The 21289-nt window shown below is 45.9% G+C and overlaps 1 non-coding gene and 1 pseudogene across 1 annotated transcript; one reads left to right on the forward strand and one right to left on the reverse strand.

The window, feature by feature from the left end:
• Window positions 1-812, reverse strand: part of LOC138988583 (small ribosomal subunit protein uS14-like) — a 42214-nt pseudogene extending 41402 nt beyond the window's left edge.
• A 19453-nt stretch (window positions 813-20265) lies between these two features.
• TRNAG-UCC (transfer RNA glycine (anticodon UCC)) lies at window positions 20266-20338 on the forward strand. Its single transcript has one exon. It is a non-coding gene; the product is annotated as a tRNA-Gly (tRNA).
• Window positions 20339-21289: the final 951 nt, after the last annotated feature.

The following is a 21289-nucleotide window of genomic DNA, read 5'->3' on the forward strand; positions in this document are numbered from 1 at the left end:
TTGCTGCAAACTTCTTGATGTCAAGAATCCTTTGTTCGTGCAGCTGTCTGGGTAGGTCAGGTCACCATGTTCAAGTAAACCTCCAGCAAGACAAATGTCATTCTCTGTTCTGCAACTTTGCGGGGGGTGCAAACTGTGTTTATTGTAGTCTGCCGCTAAGTCACTTCAGTCGTGTCCGACTCTGTGTGACCCCATAGACGGCAGCCCACCAGGCTCCCCCAGCCCTGGGATTCTCCAGGCAAGAACACTGGAGTGGGTTGCCATTTCCTTCTCCAATGCATGAAAGTGAAAAGTGAAAGTGAAGTCGCTCAGTCATTCCTGACCCTTAGCGACCCCATGGACTGCAGCCTACCAGGCTCCTCCATCCATGGGATTTTCCAGGCAGGAGTACTGGAGTGGGGTGCCATGGCCTTCTCCGTTATTGTAGTCTAGGGCTTATAAAAAGAGATTGGAAAACACGTGGAATTAGAAAAAAACATTTAAACAGCAAACATTGATAAACACAGTACATCTGTGGCTACAAGGGGGGAAATCCATGGACGTTTGGCCAGAGTACACTGTTTGGGGCAGGCACTCAACAGGGGGTCTTTCCAGCAGAGCATGAGAACCAATGGCTAGAAGCGTACCCAGTACTGACTCTGGTCAGGGCGAGCTGGTATGTGTATCCAAACCAAGCAAGTTCAGTCGGAGGAACCCAAGCACGTATTCAGCAGAATGTGCCAGCTGCCCTCTGAAACAGCTGTTACATAATCATTTATAAAACAGGGGGCAAGAGCGAGAGGCTGTGGGGCAAGAGAGCCTGACCACGCCATCTTGGCTAATTTGCTCTCCCCCCACAAAAAGAGGAAATTGTAGGAAGGCAGGAGGAATCAGCATTTTCAAGAACCCAAATCTGCACATCCTGTGATTCCCATCAGCAACGTCAACCCATCTTGTTGCAATTGTTGTTTAGTCACTAAGCCGTGTTCTACTCTTTGCAACCCTATGGGCTGTAGCCCACCAGGCTCCTCTATGAATGGAACTTCCCAGGTAACAATGCTGGAGAGGGTTGCCATTTCCTTCTCCACATTCTGCAACTTGTTATTTCTATGTGAATGGTAAAGTGTTATACCTTTAAAGGTCAGAGGCTTGAAAATGGGCTATCCAGTATATTTCAGGCTATAGGCAACATTATTGTAGCAAAAGCAATAGACTACAAAGGTTAAAGTAAAAGATTCAATATGGAGTCACATTTCTTCTCCCCTATTACAGAGGATCTGAAATTTTGTTTATGCATTCATTACTCCTGGAAACGACCTATCACCTTAAGCATAAATACTTCAATATGCATCCCTAATACATAAAGACTTTAAAAAACAACATAATCAAAATACTGGGATTCCCAGGTGGTAACAGTGGTAAAGAATCCACCTGCCAATGCAGGAGACACAAGGGATATGAGTTTGATCCCTGGGTAGGGAAGATCCCCTGGAGTAGGAAGTGGCAACCCAGTACAGTATTCTTGCCTGGAAAATCCCATGGTCAGATGAGCCTGGCGGGCTACAGTCCATGGGGCAGCAAAGAGTCAGACAGGACTGAGCACAATCAAAATACTACTAAGAAACTTTATAAAAAGAACACTAATGCTTTAATATTCCTTAACACCCAGCCCAGGTTTAATTGCTCCTGTCTAAACAATGCTTCTTTCCCCAGCGAGGTAAATCCTCCCATTTTGATTCCACCTTACGAAAAACATGAGGCTTCTCTCTGCCCTAGATGCCTCTTATAAGACATACAGCTCATCTTTAAAAGGAGCTTCCTTTAAAAGGAGAAAGGGGGTCACCCCAGTTTTGGAAACCTAAGTCTACGCATGCAGCAAACAAACCTGTGAAGCTTGCCATCAATTGCCTTTTTGCATCCAAAGACTCAAATTTTCTTCTTGCTGCCTTTGTATTCAAATCATACAACTGCCTTTGCCTTAAGGGGGTGGGAGGGAGCTCAAAGAAAAGCTATTTCGCCGGAGAACAGAAGAGGCTGGGGGTGGGGTGGGGTTAGCAGCTGTCCTCTAATTAGTGTTTTTGTAAGGGCATCAATAATTTAGGTAATCTGGCGGAGGGGAGATGGTTAAATTATAAGTGTGATTCCACATCCATGCTGCTTCCCGCCTGCTACACACGCCCCTTCCGCAAACCCACTAAGTAGGAGAGACAGAGCCTTTTCTGGCTCCTTAAAAGAAGCTGCTCTGGAAGAAGGTAGAGGGGTGATACACAGCATCCTTCCAGAGAGTCCTGCCCCGTGCTGGGAGGTCGCGGTCCAGTGTTAAGGGGCAGAGAGAGGAGAGTAAGAATTCCCTTTTATTTTCCCCTGAGGAGCACTGTGGATGGGAGGCTGGATAGTCTCCCTGTGGTGGGTTCCCGAGCACTAAGTACTTTGCTGGAGATGATCAGGGGCTGATGACACGTTAGTCCTCCCCTGTCTCCTCCCAACATTAGGGAAACCTCCTCCTCTTCCTTCTCCCTTTCCCCCCTGTCAGCTGGCACAGAAGCCCCATTTGGCACCTGCCTTTGTGGGGAGCCCTCAGCTCCGAGCTTGGCTGCTCTTGGCATCCCCTTTCTCTCTCCTTTCTCCGGGGCCCCCTTTTCCTTTCCATTGGGCAGGCAATGGATGTGTGGGCATCTGCTGGCTTGGACCCCTGGGCGCTGACAAGGTGGGACCCTCGGGACAGCCAGAGGACTCGCTGCGCTGCCCACTAACCAAACAGCCTGAGCGCCAGAGCCCATGCCACACAGGTGAGTGAGCGATAAAATCTGGGGGGCAGAGTTTTGCAGGGAGTCTAATCTTTATTTCCTTTTTGCAACCTTACCTGTATAGGCAAAGGTAAGAACCCAATGACTCCCTCTTTCCTCTGAATAGCTTTTCTTTGGGGGTGGGCAGTTTATTTCTCTCCGCAGTTTCTCTTGCTGGGGGCAGACCCCCTGATTTCCAGCTTTTACTTCTTGCTGAAATATTCATTTTCTCTCGACTGCCCTTAGCCCTCGTGTACTACTTGATGTCTCTGCCACCTGCTCTGGGCCTGTGACATTTCCCCAATATTGATAGTTTCTAAGCTAAGTCTAATTCTACTTTTTTTTTAATGTCTCCCCCAACCCCGTCTCCTGTCCTCCACCCCGCCCCCGGCCATCACTCAAGTCTAAATTAGTCTCTTTTTGCTTTAAGATCCAGGCAGGCTGGACTAAGTGACGAGCTTAGAATCTTGCGCGCCTTCCCCTCCCCCATCGCCTACGACTTTGTTGTGGGGTGGGGGGACGGGGTGGTGGTCCCGGAAACAAAAGTTCACATCGCCCGTGTCGCCGGTCCTTGTTTGCTGTGCTCTAAGCAGCGTGAATGCGTTTGGAAAAAGGGAGATGGCAGATGGCTGTTGAGGATAATTACGCCGTCTTAGGCAACCTCTTGTTCTGTTTAATATTTAATATTCTGCCCTCCCTTGCTCCAAATGAAAAGCAGAGACAGTGCTTGGCACCCCTCTAGACCAACCCCTCCCTTTAGGAAATGTTTGGACAGAGCTGACTCTCCGGGTGGCTTTTATTTCTCAAGAAATGAGAGAAATCACTCTCCTTTCTGGCTCTCGCCCGCTGACAGCTTCTGAGAACACGTGGCTGGTGGGGGCGGGAGGGGGAAGCACCCCGCGGGCTGGGCTTCTCTGCCTTTTCCCGGGGCTCGGGCTTTGAGGGTTCCTGAGGGACTGAGCTGGAAGAAGGAATCAAAAGGAAATGTAAACAGGAGGACCAAATAGCTTCCAAGAGGCAGTGGCCTCCGCCGTGGTGAACAGACAAGAGGGGGCGCTCTTCCCTGGGCCGCCGCCTCATTCCTTAGCTCCTAGGTGCGGGGGTGGGAGTGGGGTAGGGATCTCCACTAGGTATTCCGGCTCCATCCTGAGTTTCCTGTTCAGAGTCTGACCTGCCATTTCCCCTGCGGGGTCTTTCAGGGACAGTCTTAGGTCTCTGGGGGATGGAGGAGGGATGCGGGGGCGGTGGGGAGGTGGGGAGAAAGGCAGTCTCCTGTGTCTATGGCTGACTCTGGCCCTTCACCCCCAACTTGGCTTCTAGACTTTCGAAACCCAAGCCCGGGGTTGCAGGAAAGCTCCCAGCTCCAGAGGTCTTAGTAGCTGACTATCCCATTGGTGTTTTCCTCTAAAACACTGGGATATACAGGCACGCATAAAGGTATTCCACCCAATGTATGGTGCCTAACTCTGCTTTTTGTAGAAGGAAATGGAAACCCACTCCAGTATTCTTGACTGGAGAATTCCACGGACAGGGAAGCCTGGCGGGCTATATAGTCCTTGGGGTTGCAAAGAGTCCGAAACGACCAAGTCATTGAGCACATAAAGATATTACTTGAGGCAAATGCCATCATCCCTCTAGATAAGACTAGATTACTTCAGTGCTGCCCCTCTTGCTCCCCCAAAGTAAGTGGAAAGATCAGAACTAAGCTTTTGGAGGCAAAGGGCAGATTTTTTTTCTTAACGTGTGTTTTTTGGGGTGGGGTGGAGTCGGGGGAGGTGGGCAGCACTGGCATATGGGATCTTAGTTCTCCCAGCAGGGATCAAACCCATGCCCCCTGCAATGGACGTGTAGAGTCTTAACCACTGGACCACCAGGGAAGTCCCCCAAGGGTGGATTTGACATTGAACAAATTACTGGGTAAATGACCTGCAAAGTAATGCCAAGTGCAGCTCTTGAACATCATAGCATCAGCAGAAGGTTTGACTTACTTGTTTTCTTATTCTTTTCAAAATGCTAGCTTACAGGACAAGAGGGCCCTTAGTGGCCGAGGGCAAGTGAGAGAAAATCTTATTCCAGGATCTTTCAAGCCAACTGTCTTCACAGTGACAGGCAAGGGCTCTTGGCATGCTCTCCTAACCCCCTCCCGGCAAGGCCAAGCCTGTCTGATGGCGGTCAGCGGTCAGCGAGACTGACTTAACTGAGCGGAGGAGGGGAGGAGGAGGGGAGGGGAGCTGGTCAGAATCCTCAGACCTTCATCTCAAAGTGCAGACCCTGGACTGACAGCATACTCTGCGAATGCAGAGTCTCAGGCCCCACCCAGGCCTATTGAGTTAGAATCTGCATTTCAACTGGTTTCCAGGGCAGAATCAGTTTCTTAGAAACTGGGGGCATAAGTCTGTTCATCAGTGTTCCTAGTTGACAGGCCAGTTGTGGCATCCCAATAGTAGAGGTCCTGGGAGACCAGGCCAGGTGATGCTCAGTGCTGGGCACACAGTAAGTGCTCACTAAATCTTGGCTACTTGTTTGTTGTTGATATTCTTGCAAGAATTGATTAATGAATGTAATGTGGTTTTGTAAAGTTTCATTTATTATGGGCTTCCTAGGTGGCTCAGTGAAAGAATCTGTCTGCCAATGCAGGAGATGTAGGAGATGCAGTTTCAATCTGTGGGTCAGGAAGATCCCCTGGAGGAGGAAATGGCAACCCACTCCAGTATTCTTGCCTGGGAAATCCCATGGACTGAAGAGCCCGGTGGGCTACAGTCCATGGAGTCACAAAGAGTTGGACACTACTGAATGACCGACTTGTTGTTCAGTTGCGAAGTTGTGTTCGATTCTTCACTACCCCATGGACTGCAGCACCCCAGGCTTCCCTGTCCCTCACCATCTCCCAGAGTTTGCCCAAGTTCATGTCCATTGAATTGGTGATGCCATCCAACCATCTCATCGTCTGTCACCCTCTTCTCCTTCTGCCTTCAATCTACCCAGGATCAGGGTCTTTTCCAGTGAGTTAGCTGTTCTCCTCAGGTAGCCAAAGTATTGCAGCTTCAGCATTAATCCTACCAAAGAGTATTCAGGGTTGACTTCCTTTTGGATTGACTGGTTTGATATCCTTGCTTTTCAAGGGACTCTCAAGAGTCTTCTCTAGCACCACAGTTCAAAGGCATCGGTTCTTCAATGCTCTACCTTCTTTATTGTCCAGCTCTCACATCCGTACAAGACTGTGAAAAGACCATAGCCTTGACTATGTGGACATTTGTCAGCAAAGTGATGTCTTTGCTTTTGAGCACACTGTCTAGGTTTGTGATAGCTTTCCTGCCAATAAGCAACCGTCTTCTAATTTCATGGCCGTATGCACCATCCACAGTGATTTTAGAACTCAAGAACAGGAAATCTATCATTGCTTACACCTTTTCCCCTTCTATTTGCCATGAAGTGATGGGACTGGATGCCATGATCTTAGTTTAATATGGAGTTTTAAGCCGGATTTTTCACTCTCCTCCTTCACCCTTATCAAGAGGCTCTTTAGTTCCTCTTCATTTTCTGCCATTAGAGTGGTATAATCCATGTATCTGAGGTTGTTGACATTTCTCCTGGCAGTCTTGATTCCAGCTTGTAACTCATCCAGCTCGGCATTTCCCATGATGTTCTCTGCATATAAGTTAAATAAACAGGGTGACAATAAACAGTCTTGTCGTGCTCCTTTCTCAATCCTGAACCAGTCAGTTCCGTATAGAATTCTAACTGTTGCTTCTTGGCCCGCATACAGGTTTCTAGGAAGACAGGTAATATGGTCTGGTATTCCCGTCTCTTTAAGAATTTTCCACAGTTTGTTATGATCCACACAATCAAAGGCTTTAGTGTAGTCAATGAAACAGAAGTCGATGTTTTTCTAGAATTCCCCTGGTTTCTCTATGATCCAGCAAATGTTGGCAATTTGATCTCTGGTTCCTGTGTCTTTTCTAAACCCAGCTTGGACATATGGACGCTCTTGGTGCACATAATGCTGAAGTGTAGCATGCAGGATATTGAGCATGACCTTTCTAGCATGGGAGATGAGTACAATTGTCCGATGGTGTGAACATTCTTTGATACTGCCCTTCTTGGGAACTGGGATGCGGTCTGACCTTTTCCAGTCCTATGGCCACTGCTGGGTTTTCCAATTTGCAGACATATTGAGTGCAGCACTTTAATAGCATCATCTTTTAGGATTTTAAATAGCTCTGCTGGAATTCCGGCACCTCCAATAGCTTTATTGGCAGCAGTGCTTCCTAAGGCCCGCTTGACTTCACACTCCAGAATGTCTGGCTGTACAAAAAAGATCTTAATGACCCAGATAACACAAGGATGTAGTCTCTCACTCAGAGCCAGAATGAACGACTTAGCACAAACTTATTTATTACCTTTCTAATCATTAAAAAATTGAAGTATAGTTATTTTACAGTGTTGTTAATTTAATGTTGTGTTAGTTTTAGGGGTACAGCAAAGTAATTTATATATACACACACACAATGCAGGAGACCCTGGTTTGAATTCTGGGGTCGGGAAGATTCCCTGGAGAAGTGATAGGCTACCCACTCCAGTATTCTTGGGCTTCCCTAATGGCTCAGCTGGTAATTATCCACCTTCAATGTGGGAGACCCGGGTTTGATCTCTGAGTTGGGAAGATCCCTGGAGGAGGTCATGGCATCCCATTCTAGTATTCTTGCCTGGAGAATCCCCATGGACAGAGGAGCCGGGTAGGTTATAGTCCAGGGGGTCTCAAAGAGTCAGACACGACTGAGTGACTAAACACAGCACAGCATATGTATGTATATATTTTCTTTCTCAGATTCTTTTCCACTGTAGGTTATTACAAGATATTGATCACCCTTCTCTGTGCTAATTTTGGCTACTTTTAAATTTCTCTCCAGAGCAAGGATGTGTATCCAGTTTCTTTTCTAATTTAAAATACACCCAACATAAAGTTTACTGTTTTTACCATTTTAATTTCACCAGTTAAGCAATATTAGTATATTTGTAATGTTGTGCCACCATTAACTCTATTTATTAATAGTTCCAGAATTTTCTGTTCATTTCAAAGGGAAACTCTCTACCATGAAACAGTTGCTCTCATTCCTCAATCCCCTGGCACCTGGCAACCACCTACCGGCTTTCTCTCTTTATGGATTTCCCTCTTCTCCGTACTTCATAGAAATGTGTCTGGCTTCTTTTCACTTCTGATTTCTTTTGTAGCTCAGACTTCAACTTTCCCTTTCTTTCACGTGTCCCACCCACCCCTCCCTTAGAGCATGCAGGTCAGATGAGTATTGGAAACATATCCTAAACCCTATTATTCCACACATTCATTCTTTTTTATTTTGAACTTTTTTTAAAATTGGCGTAGAGCCGATTAATGTTGTGATAGTTTCCGTGAGCAATGAAGGGACTCAGCCATACACATACATGTATCCATTCTTCCCAAATCCCTTCCCATCCAGGCTGCCACACCACATTGAGCAGAGTTCCCTGTGCTATACAATACGTTCTTGTTGATTATCCATTTTAAATACAACAGTGTGTACATGACTGTCTCAAACTCTCTATCCCTTCCTCCCCTGCCCCAGCAACCGTAAGTCTGTTTTCTAAGTCTGTGAGTCTCTTTCTATTTTGTAAGTAAGTTCATTTGTATCATTTCCTTTTAGATTCCACAAATAATAGATATCATACGCTATTTCTTATTCTCTGTCTGAATTGCTTCACTGAATATGACACTCTCTAGGTACATCCGTGTTGCCATGAATGGCATTATTTCATTCTTTTAATGGCTGAGTGATATTCCATCGTGTATCCACATCTTCTTCATCTATTCCTCTGTCAATGGACATTTAGGTTGCTTCCATGCCTTGGCTGTTGTAAATAGTTCTGAAAGAACGTTGGAGTGCACATATCCCTTCGGATCATGTTTTTCTCTGGATATATGCCCTGGAGTGAGATTGCAGGGTCATATAGTAGTTCTAGTTTTGGTTACCTTAAAGAACCTCTGTCCTGTTCTCCATAGTGGATGCACCAATTTACATTCCCACCAACAGTCCCATGTTCATTCTTAGTGAGCAAGAACAATGTAGGGAGGCTCAGTCTTCAAATATTCTTTTTTCAGGACTGGACACCCAGACTACTCACATTTTCTTTTTCTAAAAGTGATTCCGATTTTGGTATCCAGCTCTTTCCCTCCAGCCAAAACCATCACTACAATTTCTTTCAGCTCCAATGGGGAGGCTGTTTCTAGATGATATCTTGAGAGTTTTAAGCTCTCAAGGTGTGGAATAATTGAGTCACAGTGCCACAGAGTTGGTACACAGTAAATATTTGCTGAACAAACGATGTATGTCAGCACTGACGATTACTGTCATAACGGATTCATGTCTTCACGTAGTAATATGTTGATAACCATCCACAGCCGCTGGCTGGTCAAAGGGGCAGAATGAATGAGGGAGATCATGAAGTTCCTATTAATGCTAAATGCCAAGTCAAAAACACATGTACTGGGGACTTCCCTGGAGCTCCAGTGGCTAAGACTCCGTGCTCCTAATGCAGGGGGCCTGGGTTCCATCCCTGGTCAGGGAACTAAATCCTGCATGCTGCAACTAAGAGTTTGAATGCTGCAACTAAACATTCTGTGTGCTGCAGCTAAGCCCCGGTGCAAGCAAATAAATGAATAAAACCCATGTATTGAAGGCAAAGGATTCCAAAGATGCAGTTTGTAGGCAAAACTGTGCCCCTAACCCTGAGAACACAGAGGACAGCAAATGTCCCTTAAATGTTTAGTTTAAGGGAACAACATTAGAGCCTCATTCTCTCCTGGGAGGAGTTCTATTTTATTTTTTCCTGGCAGTCTATTTTTTTTTCCATTTAACCTTCCGGTTCCAATGGATTCAAGTAAGTTTAAGAGAGAAAGCGACAATAAAGGATGACAAGTGGAGTCAGTCGTCTGGAGCATGACTCCAGTTGTGATATTGCTCTGCACAAGAGGATCTGCCTTGTTTTTTTTGCCACACAACTTGTGGGATCTTGGGTTTCCCTGGTGGCTCAGACGGTAAAGAACCTGCCTACAATGCAGGAGACCCAGGTTCGAATCTTGGGTTGAGAATATCCCCTGGAAAAGGAAATGGCAACCCACTCCAGTATTCTTGGCTGGGAAATCCCACGGACAGAGGAGCCTGGCGGACTACAGTCCAGACACAACTGAGCATGCGTGCACTCCTCACATGTAGGAAATTACCATGTGTGGGTCACTGTTGCAAGCACATTACGTAGAATGAAATGATTTCATCTTCACAAGAGCTTGATGAAGTCTGTGCTCTCATCATCCTCATTCTACAGATGGGGAAACTAGCTCAGAGAGGTGAAGTGGCCTGCCAAAGGTCACACAGCAGGAAGGGACTGATCCAGGAACCAAGCAGGCTGGTTGCAAAGCTGGGGGCATTTCTCCACCAACTCTCATCAATCATTAGTTGAGGAATATTCCAAGGGTATTAACTTCGCAGAACCTCTGGCCTGTCCTTCGATCCTGCAGCCAGAGCTAGCCCCATGCAGGGAGTGGCAGATGCTGGAGGTAGAGAGCCATGGACACGTGAGCAGGTGAAGGATTTGGGCGCTGGTAAATTCTCTTGGAGGCTTCATGGCAGAATAATCTTTTTTTTTTTTTTTAAGATTCATTTATTTTTGGCTGTTCTGGGTTTTCATTTCTGCCTGAAGGCTTTCTTGAGTTGTGGTAATCAGGGGCTACACTTTGTTGCGATGCTCGGGCTTCTCACTGCAGTGGTTTCTCCTGTTGCAGAGCACAGGTTCTCAGTTCGCAGGCTTCAGTGGTTGTGGCCCAAAGGCTTTGTCTCTCTGAGGCATGTGGGATTCTCCCGGACCAGGGATCAAATGTGTGTCCCCTGCATGGGCTGGTGTTTTCTTAACCACAATTTGTCATTGTTGTTCAGTTGTGTCTGACTCTGCAACCCCATGGACTGCAGCACGCCAGGCTTCCCTGTCCTTCACTATCCCCTGGAGTTTACTCAAACTCATGTCCATTGAGTTGATGATGCCATCCAACCATTTCATCCTTTGTTGGCCTCTTCTCCTCCTGCCCTCAATTGCCACTCATTAACCACTAGACCACCAGGGAAGCCCCAGAAACATCTTAAAAAAAAAAAAAAAAACTACAATTCCCCTTTTATTTATTTATTTTGGCTGTGCCCAGGGGCATGGAAGATCTTAGTTCCTTGACCAGGGATCAAACCTATGTCCTCTAGCACTGGAAGCGTGCAGTCTTACCACTGGACTGCCAGGAAAGATCCGCAGAAACATCTTTTGAGCTGGACTTTGGAGGTGGGGAGATAGAAGGATATTCAGGATGGAGGCAAAGAGGTGTGGAAGTTAGGTTGTGTTCAGGATTGGCAGTGGGAAGTCTTTTGGGGATTGGCCAACAGATAACCTGATAGGCTATGATGAATTGAAGGGAGAGTTAGGGCTCAGAACACAGAGGAAAAGATTACAGTCCCTCAGCATGGATCGAATGAGGGTCTGAACCTTGGCAAGTGAAAGTGAAGTATGAGGCAGAGTTAGTAGCCCTGATGATGAGTAGAATGTGGGGTGAAGCAGGGAGAGAGGGAGCCCCACAATGGTTGGGTGATCACTTCTACGACTTTTTGGGTTTCTTACAAATCTGACCTCCAGGGAACGCCTGAGAACACCTGAGTCAGGTCATGTCCCTCCTCTGCTTAGAATCTTCCATGGCTCCCATCTTCAGTCAAATCAGTTCAGTCGCTCAATCGTGTCCAACTCTTTGTGACCCCATGGACTGCAGCACACCAGGCCTCCCTGTCCATCACCCACTCCTGAAGTTTACTCAAACTCATGTCCTTTGAATTGGTGATGCCATCCAACCATCTCATCCTCTGTCATCCCTTTCTCTTCCCACCTTCAATCTTTCCCAGCATCAGGGTCTTTTCCAATGAGTCAGTTCTTTACATCAGCTGGCCAAAGTGTTGGAGTTTCAGCTTCACCATCAGTCCTTCCAGTGAATATTCAGGACTGATTTCCTTTAGGATGGACTGGTTGGATCTCCTTGCAGTCCAAGGGGACTCTCAAGAGTCTTCTCCAACAGTTCAAAAGCATCAGTTCTTCAGTGCTCAGCTTTCTTTGTAGTCCAACTCTCACATTCATACATGACTACTGGAAAAACCATAGCCTTGACTAGACGGACCTTTGTTGGCAAAGTAATGTCTCTGCTTTTTAATATGCTGTCTAAGTTGGTCATAACTTTTCTTCCAAGGAGTAAGCGTCTTTTAATTTCATGGCTACAGTCACCATCTGCAGTGATTTTGGAACTCCCCAAAATAAAGTCTGTCACTGTTTCCATTGTTTCCCTACTATTTGACATGAAGTGATGGGACTGAATGCCATGATCTTAGTTCTTTGAATGTTGAGTTTTAAGCCAACTTTTTCACTCTCCTCTTTCCTTTTCATAAAAAACAACAAAAACAGCAACAGCAAAATCCTATGTCCCCTCTGTAATCCAGAAGGCTCTCTACCATCTATCTCTGTCACCGTCCTCTCTCAGCTCACTCGCTCACTCTACTCCAGCCACACGGGCCTCCTTGTTTTTCCTTGAACTCATCAGGCACGCTCCAGCCATGGGGCCTTTGCACGGGCTGTTCCCTCTGCCTGGACCTCTCTCTCCCTCTCCTCCCCCCACCCTCATGGCTCCTCCCTTACCTCCTTGAGATCTTTGCTCAAATGGATCTTTCCCACAAGGGTCCTTTCTGACTACCTTCTTCTTCTTTTTTAAATTATTATTATTTTTTTTATTTTGGCTGTGCAAGGTCTTTTTTTGCTACATGTGGGCTTCTCTAATTGTGGAGCATGGTCTCTGGCTCAATAATTGCGATAGGCAGACTGAGTTGCCCCACAGCAATGTGGGATCTTAGTTCCCCAACCATAGATGGAACCCGCTTCCCCTGCATTGGAAAGCGGATTCTTAACCGCTGGACCACCCGGGAAATCCTACCTTCTGTAAATGACATTCCGCTTCCCCTTCCTTTTCCTCCTCTTCTGTTTTCTTTCCTCTGTCTGCATACTTTTACTTGTTTATCTTGCTTCTTGTCTGTCTCGCTTACTAGAATGTCAGTTCCATGAGGGCAGGGAATCCATACTCCCTTTTGTTTACATATTCTCCTTTGATTACTGCTGGGTCCCCTACGATAGACACATAGTAGGTGCTCAATAAATATCACTGGCTAGATGAATGAATGAATGATGGAAAGGATAATGGAGCCATGAAACTATAATTGGGAGGAAGAATTCAGCTTGCGGTATTTCCCTGGTGGTCAAGTGGTTAAGAATCCACCTCCCATTGCAGGGGATGTGGGTTCGATCCCTGATTGGGGAATTAAGATCCCACATGCTGCGGGGCAGCTAAGCCTGCCAGCCTCAGCTAGAGAGGCTGCTTGCTGCAACTACGGAGGCTGTGCACTCTGGAGTCCGAGCACCACAACTGGAGGGAAGCCCATGCCCTGAAAGTACGACCTGATGCAGCCATAAATAAATAAATATCAGTGGTTCACCTGGATGTTGCCCAGAAGCCTGCACCGCAAGGGTTTCCCCTCCTTTCTCCTTCCTAAAGCCCAATCGGTGTCCAGAGGCTGCTGTGAAAAATCATCCAGCAATCCCAGGGAATCTGTTCATCCTGGTGGGAGGGAGTGTGTGTCTCCCTGCACTGTGATGGGCAACTGAGCAAGCAGGTGAAAACCAAGCCCAGCTGCGACATAGTTTCTTCTCACCAGGGGAGGGACCTTTGCAGCTGTACTCAGGGCTATTGCTGGCGTGCTGGTCTCAGCCTAGCCTTCAGCCTTTGCCATCTGGCTTGGCATTTTCTGTAGCTCTGTTCTCGTGTATGTGGGGCAATTCTGGAGTTTGGCCCCAAGTGACAAGAGCTCTTATTGGCCCTGGTTTTTTTCATTTCACCTGTCTCTTAGCTTCTCTTGGCGTAGGTGGGGTATGGGGTGAATTCACTCTGCCTTAGACAGAGTGGCTTTGGGTTGTCTGAATTAGCATGAAAGCTCTGATCTATGTCTAGATCTACTTATTGGTGCCCTCAATAAGTGGATGTCTGCACTGCTATATTTAAAATGGATAACCAGCAAGTACCTACTGTACAACACAGGGAACTCAGCTCACTCCGCTCCTTATTATGTAACAACCTAAATGAGGAAAGAGTTTGAAAAAGAAGAGACATATGTATATGTATAACTGAATCACTTTGCTGTACACCTGAAACCAACACATTGTTAATCAGCTATACTCCAATATAAAAGAAAAAGTTTAAAAAACAGGGTATTTTTAAAAATTTATTTATTTTTGATTGTGCTGGGTCTTTGTTGCTGTGCTCAGACTTTCTCCAGTTGCAGCGATGGGCGGCTTCTCTCTGTGGTTGCTTCTCTTGTTTCAGAGCACTGGCTCTAGGCAGGCTGGCTTCAGTAATTGCAGCATGCGGACTCAGCGGTTGCAACTCAAGGGCTCTAGAGTGCTGGCTCAATAGTTGTGGCACGTGTGGGATCCTCCTGGACCAGGGTTTGAACCCGGGTCCCCTGCACCAGCAGCCAGATTCTTAACCACTGGACCACAGGTAAGTCCCATAAGTGGGCATTTGACAAGACAAGAAGGCTGAAATGCTGGGGCAACTGTGAATAGTTAAGTACCTCCAAGAAGATGAGTGGATGTTTTTTGATCACCTGTTAAAGAGTTTTTTCCTATATGTTTTTTTGGGGGTAAGATAGACATAACATATCATTTACCAGTTTAACAATTTTTCGGTGGTCTTATGTGAAAGTGAAAGTCACTCAGTCATGTCCAGCTCTTTGCCACCCCATAGACTATACAGTCCATGGAATTCTCCAGGCCAGAGTACTGGAGTGGGTATCCTTTCCCTTCTCCAGGGGGTCTTCCCAGCCCAAGGATCGAACCCAGGTATCCCGCATTGCAGGCAGATTCTTTATCAGCTGAGCCACAAGGGAAGCCCAGGAATACTGGAGTGGGTAGCCTATGCCTTCTCCAGCGGATCTTCCCTACCCAGGAATCGAACCAGGGTCTACTGCATTGCAGGTGGATTTTTTACCAACTGAGCTATCAGGGAATTATGTACATTCATAATATTTTGCATCATCGCTATTCATCTCCAGGACTCTTCTTCGTCTTCTCAAGTGGAAACTCTGTCCCCATTAAACATTAAATCCCATTTGTCCTCCTCCCAGCCCCTGGCAACCCACCATTCTACTTTCTGTCTCTATAATTTGGCCTCATATAAGTGGAATCACAATAAACTGTGGAAAATTCTGAAAGAGATGGGAATACCAGACCACCTGACCTGCCTCTTGAGAAACCTATATGCAGGTCAGGAAGCAACAGTTAGAACTGGACATGGAACAACAGACTGGTTCCAAATAGGAAAAGGAGTACATCAAGGCTGTATACTGTCACCCTGCTTATTTAACTTCTATGCAGAGTACATCATGAGAAACGCTGGGCTGGAAGAAGCACAAGCTGGAATCAAGATAGCTGGGAGAAATATCAATAACCTCAGATATGCAGATGACACCACCCTTATGGCAGAAAGTGAAGAGGAACTCAAAAGTCTCTTGATGAAAGTGAAAGAGGAGAGTGAAAAAGTTGGCTTAAAGCTCAACATTCAGAAAACTAAGATCATGACATCTGACCCCATCACTTCATGGGAAATAGATGGGGAAACAGTGGAAACAGTGTCACACTTTATTTTTGGGGGTTCCAAAATCACTGCAGATGGTGATTGCAGCCATGAAATTAAAAGACCCTTACTCCTTGGAAGGAAAGTTATGACCAATCTAGATAGCATATTAAAAAGCAGAGACATTACTTTGCCAACAAAGGTCCATCTAGTCAAGGCTATAGTTTTTCCAGCGGTCATGTATGGATGTGAGAGTTGGACTGTGAAGAAAGCTGAGCGCCGAAGAATTGATGCTTTTGAACTGTGGTGTTGGAGAAGACTCTTGAGAGTCCCTTGGACTGCAAGGAGATCTAACCAGTCCATCCTAAAGGAGACCAGTCCTGGGTGTCCATTGGAAGGATTGATGCTGAAGCTGAAACTCCAATACTTTGGCCACCTCATACAAAGGGTTGACTCATTGGAAAAGACTGATGCTGGGAGTGATTGGGGGCAGGAGAAGGGGATGACAGAGGGTGAGATGGCTTGATGACATCACTGATTAGATGGACGTGAGTTGGGTGAACTCTGGGAGTTGGTGATGGACAGGGAGGCCTGGCGTGCTGCGATTCATGGGGTTGCAAAGACTCGGACACGACTGAGCAACTGAACTGAACTGAACTGAAGTGGAATCATACAGCACTGTCCTCTTGTAACTAGTCTCTTTCATTGAGCATAATACTCTCAAGGTGCATTCATATTGTAGCATGTGACTGGATTTCCTTCCTTCTCAAAGCCAAAAAACATGCCATTGGATATTTCGTTTGTCTTCATCTATCGATGGACATTTGGATTATTTCCCTGTTACCTTTCAGCTCTTCCACCAACAGTGCACGAGGGTTCGCTTTTCTCTGTATCCTTGCCATCACTTGTCATCTTTTATCCTTTTAAAATAATTTTATTTATTTATTTACTGGTTGTGCTGGGTCTTCGTGGCTGCTCAGGCTTTTCTCTAGTTGGGGCGAGCAGGGGCTATTCTCTAGTGGTGCAGACTTCTCCTTGTGGCGGCTTTTCATTGTGGAGCATGGGCTCAAGGGCGGGAGAGTTTCAGTAGCAGAGGCACATGGGCTTAGTAGGTGCGAGTCCCGGGCTCTGCAGCACAGGCTCAGTAGTTGTGGCATATGGGGTTAGTTGCCTGCCGGCAGGCGGTATCGTCCTGTATCAGGGGTCCCACCCATGTCTCCTGCGTTGGTAGAAGGATTCTTTACCACTGAGCTGCCTGGGAAGCCCTCTTGTCTTTTTGATGGTAGTGATTCTAAACAGCGTGAAACAGTATCTCATTGTGGTTTTGATTTGCATCTCCCTGAGAATTGGTGATGTTGAGCACATTTTCATTTGACTATTGGCCATTTGGATGTCTCTTTTAGAAACATGTCTATTTAGTGCCTCCATTTATTTTTTTTTTAAACTATGTTTTGACTGCACTGCAAAGCATGGGGCATCTTCATTCCCTAACCAGGGATCAAACCCATGCCCCCTGCAGTGGAATGTTGAAGTCTTAATCACTGGACCACCAGAGAAATCCCCTCTGCCAAGTTTTTTAATTAAAATTTTTATTTTGTATTGGAGTATGGCTGATGAACAGTGTTGTGATAGTTTCAGGTAGACAGCAAAGGGACTCAGCCAGACAATCAGTTTTTTTTTTTTTTTTTAAGCTACTGAGTTGTATGAGTTCTTTACAGATTTTGGATACCAACCCTGTATCTGATATATGGGGCTTCCCCCAAGTGGTGCTGGTGGTAAAAAATCCACCTACCAATGCAGGTAGATTTTAGAGACCCAGGTTCCATCCCTGGGTCCAGACGAGCCCCTGGAAAAGGAAATGGCAACTCACTCCAGTATTCTTGCCTGGAGAATCCCGTGGACAGAGGCACCTGGTGGGCTACAGTCCTTAGGGTCGCGCAGAGTTGGACACAACTGAAGCGACTTAGCACTCACATCCGATGCATAACTTGCAAGTATCTGCTCCCATTCTGTAGACTGCCCTTTTGTTTTGTTGATGGTCCTTTTGCTGTACAAAATCTTTTTAGTTTGATGCAGTCCCACTTATCGATTTTTGTTTTTGTTACTCCCTATTTTTTTTAATTTGAAGAATTATTTTTAAGTCTTTTTTTCTTCCCATTTTAAAAAAGTTTTAATTGAAGGATAATTGCTTTACAATATTGTGTTGGTTTGTGCCATACATCAACATGAATCAGCCCTAGGTATACATATGTCCCCTACCCCTTGAACCTCCTTCATCTTTTTTTTTTTTTTTGGCCTCACTTCGTGGCATGTGGGATCTTTCCTGACCAGGCTTCAAACCCATGCCCTCTGCATTGGAAGTGTGGAGTCTTAACCACTGGACTGCCAGGGAAGTCCTTTTTTTTGTTATAAGTTTTTACTTCTGGGTAGAACCCTGCACTTGTCCCTTACCTGTTCCAGAGATTGTTTAGGATCCAGAAATCACTTTTGCTGCTGCTAAGTCGCTTCAGTCGTGTCCAACTCTGTGCGACCCCATAGACCACAGCCCACCAGGCTCCCCCGTCCCTGGGATTCTCCAGGCGAGAACAGTGGAGTGGGTTGCCATTTCCTTCTCCAATGCATGAAAGTGAAAAGTGAAAGTGAAGTTGCTCAGTCGTGTCCGACTCTTAGCGACCCCATGGACTGCAGCCTACCAGGCTCCTCTGTCCATGGGATTTTCTAGGCAAGAGTACTGGAGTGGGTTGCCATTGCCTCCTCCAAGAAATCACTTTTACTATCAGCCAAGTAAAACATCTAGAAAGCGATGAATGCATTTGAAGGGCGGTTGAAAATGACATTTGAATTAGCTTCGTCCTGGCTGTTAGAATCCACGGTCTGTTGACTTTCATACTCTTCAGCCTAGAACTCAGGAAGAGATACCATTTTTTCCATAGGTCTTAGCAACACTTGTTTAGCCTGGGGCTAGTTAAGATGCCTTATTAACGGAGATCTTAGCACACAGAGCAATACAGGAAGGCATGAAACTACCTAAGAGAGCTCAAACAGCAAGTGGAAGAGAGAGAATGAAGGCTGAGAGAGAGGACAAGAGGGAAGAGGTGAGAGCAAATGGTTTTGTGCAGAGATGCTATCTTTAGCTGTCTTTTTAATGAACACTTTGGTGTTCTCAACAGGACTCCACACCTGTGTGAATTCTCCTTGAATGCAAAGCTTTCAAGGCATGAGAAAAACATTCATTGAATGAAACCAGTGTTGCTTCTATGAAGTAGTGTATCAGTTGTGTGTGTTAGTCACTCAGTCATGTCTGGCTCTTTGTGACCCCATTGACTGTAGCCTACCAGGCTCTTCTGTCCATGGAATTCTCCAGGTAAGAATATTGAAGTGGGTTGCCATTTCCTTCTCCAGGGGATCTTCTTGACCCAGGTCTCCTATATTGCAGGCAGATTCTTTACCATTAGGGAAATGCTATGTACTGGCTTATGTCCCCCTAAATTCATATCTTGAAGTCTCTAACTTCCAATGGGATGCTATTTGGAGATGGGAGGTCATGAGGTTTAAGTGAGATCAGGAGGTTGGGGCCCTCGTGATGGGATTGTTGCTGTTCAGTTGCTAAGTCGTGTCTGACTCTGTGACCCTATGGACTGTAGCCAACCAGGGTCCTCTGTCCATGGGATTTTCCCAGCAAGAGTACTTGAGTAGGTTGCCATTTCCTTCTCCAGGAATTACTGCCCATATAAGAAGAGACACCAGAGCACGCAGTCTCTTTCTTTCTCCTCCATGTAAGGACACAGAGAGAACGTGGTCATCTATACACCAGGAAGAAAACCCTCCTCAGGAACTGACCTGGTCTTGGAGTTCCAGCTTCCCAAACTGCGAGAAAATAAACGTTTGTTATTTAAGCCACTCAGTCTACGGTATTTTATTATAGCAGCCAAGCTAAGACAGGAATCCTACAGTAACAAATAGGCCCCCAATTGGGTGGAAAGTTAAAGGAAGAAGTTTGTTTCTAACTCACCTGATTACCCTGGAAGGCTGTTTCTGGTCAGTGGATGACTCTCCTCCTCCACATGGTGACTCAAGAACCCAGGTCCCCACCTTTTCATGGCTCCAGCACGCACAGGGCCCTTACTGTCTCCCATGTCTAGCCAGCAGAGGAGAAAAGGAACTTGTTGAGGGCGTGCCTGCTCCTTAAAGCTTTGACCCAGGGTGACACTTTTCACTGCTGCTCACATTCCATGGGTGAAGATGAGGCACATGGCCACACCAATTCAAGAGGAGCTGGGAAGGTAATCCCTGGCCACTGTTTATTCCCCAGGGTGGTGCCTCGATTTTGGTTGCAATATCTGTCAAATTTTCTTTTCTTTTACCATTTGATTGGTTGATTGATTTTTGGCTGCTCTGGGTCTTCATTGGTGCATGCTGGCTCTCCGGTTGTGGCAAGTGGTGGCTACTTTCTAGTTGAGGTACATGGGCTTCTCACTGCGGTGACTTCTTTTCTGCAGAACACAAGCTTGGGTCTCCCAGGCTTCAGTAGCTGTGGCTCACGGACTCTGGGGCACAGGCATAATAGCTGTCGTGCACGGGCTTAGTTGCTCTGTACCACGAGGGATCTTCCTGGATCAGGGATGGAACCTGCGTCTCCTGTATTGGCAGGCAAATTCTTTATCACTGAACCACCAGGGAAGCCCTTCTGGCAAAATTTAAAATGCACACAATCTTTGAAACAGCAATGCTTCTTCTAGAATTCATTCTACAGAAATACTTGTAGCATGGACTTCCCTGATGGTCCAATGGTTAAGACTCTGCACTTCCAATGCAGGGGGCACGGGTTCAATCCCTGGTCAGGGAACTGGGTCCTGCATGCTGCATGACATGGCCAAGAAATAAAAATAAATAAGAAAAGTAAAGAAGTTAATAAAAGAAATACTTGCAGCAGCTTCATGGGGATTTATATATAAAATGATGGCTACAACATTTTGAGGAATAGAAAAAATGAAAAGATCCAGATGTCCACACTAGATAAATTCTATGGGTTCGTGGAAAACTATAGGAACTGGTGTAGAATGTTGTTTAAGATATAATATTAAGTGCAAAAAAATTCAGACTTTTATGTATATACACATACATAAAACATATATGTATGTGTCTATATAGACAACTATGTGTATATGTGAATATATGTATATATATGTATATGTGTGGTCAGTTGGGCCTGACTCTTTGTGACCCCATGGACTGTAGCTGACCCACCGGGCTCCTCCATCCATGGCATTCTCCAGGCAAGAACACTGGTGTGGATTGGCATGCCCTCTTCCAGGGGATCTTCCTGTCTCAGTGATTGACCCAGAGTCTCTATGTCTTCTGCACTGGCAGGTGGATTCTTTACCATTGTACCACCTGGGGAGCACCCATATGTGTGTGTATATATATGTATAATTTCACTTTTTTTGGGCTAAGCCACGTGGCATGGGGGATCTTAGTTCCCTGACCAGGGATTGAACCTTGGCCCCTGCAGTGGAAGCATGGAGTCCTAACCAGTGGACTGACAGGGAATTTCCTTTTTTTTTAAATCTCACTTTTTTTTTTTTTAAACAAATGCTTGTACAGTTCTTTTTGTACACATATGGGATTGTGTAGTATTTTTTCTATGCTGCCATATCTAATTACCACAAATTGAGTGGCTTACCAACAGCATGCCGTTTCCATGGGTTGGAGGTCTGATAGGCTTGACTGGGTTGCAGTCAAGGTGTTGGTGGGCTGCGTGCTTTTCTGGACACTAGGGAGAGTCTATTTCCTTGTT

This window comes from Bos mutus, chromosome 7 (assembly GCF_027580195.1).
Source record: "Bos mutus isolate GX-2022 chromosome 7, NWIPB_WYAK_1.1, whole genome shotgun sequence".
NCBI lineage: Eukaryota > Metazoa > Chordata > Mammalia > Artiodactyla > Bovidae > Bos > Bos mutus.